The sequence below is a fragment of the Myotis brandtii genome, unplaced genomic scaffold (assembly GCF_000412655.1).
Source record: "Myotis brandtii unplaced genomic scaffold, ASM41265v1 scaffold659, whole genome shotgun sequence".
Taxonomy (NCBI): Eukaryota; Metazoa; Chordata; class Mammalia; order Chiroptera; family Vespertilionidae; genus Myotis; species Myotis brandtii.
The window spans coordinates 146,487-147,275 of record NW_005370561.1 but is presented as its reverse complement, the minus strand read 5'-3'; positions in this window follow the sequence as shown (position 1 = coordinate 147,275).

The following is a 789-nucleotide window of genomic DNA, read 5'->3' as shown; positions in this document are numbered from 1 at the left end:
TGTGCTAAGTGTCTGACCATTCGGTCGCCTGTTCGGTCGACCACTTGACCAGTCACTATGACACACACTGACCACCAGGGGGCAGATACTTCGAACAGTAGGTTAGCTTGCTGCTGGGGTCCAGCCAATCGGGACTGGGCCAGATGGGCCAGATATGCCCTGGAGCCCTCCCATGGTCCTTTCCCGGCTGGCCAACCTCCCTCGGTCCCTCCCTGGCTGGCCGGCCCCCATCAGCCCCCATCAGGACTGGATAAGACAGCCACCAATTGGCCCCAATCGCTGGCCAGGCTGAGAGACCCCACCGGTGCACGAATTTGTGCACCAGGACTCTAGTTTCATATAATTAAAAAATCTAAATGAAGCCCTAGCTTTGCTCAGTAGTGGATAGAGCATCGGCCTGCAGACTGAAGGGTCCCAGGTTTGATTCTGGTCAAGGGCACATGCCTGGGTTGTGGTCTCAATCCCCAGTAGGGGGTGTGCAGGAGGCAGCTGATCAATGATTTTCTTTCATCATTGATGTTTCTTTCTCTCCCTCCCTCTCTGAAATCAATACAAATATATTTTTTAAAGATTTAAGTGCAGACATTCAACATTAAAAGTACTAGAAGAAACCAATCTTTCTTTATATAAAAACGTTTTTAATGTGTGATATTCCCCCCGACCCCCAAGGTGACTTTAAACCAGGGGTCCTCAAACTACGGCCCGGGGGCCACATGCAAATACAAATATTGTATTTGTTCCCATTTTGTTTTTTTTACTTCAAAATAAGATATGTGCAGTGTGCATAGG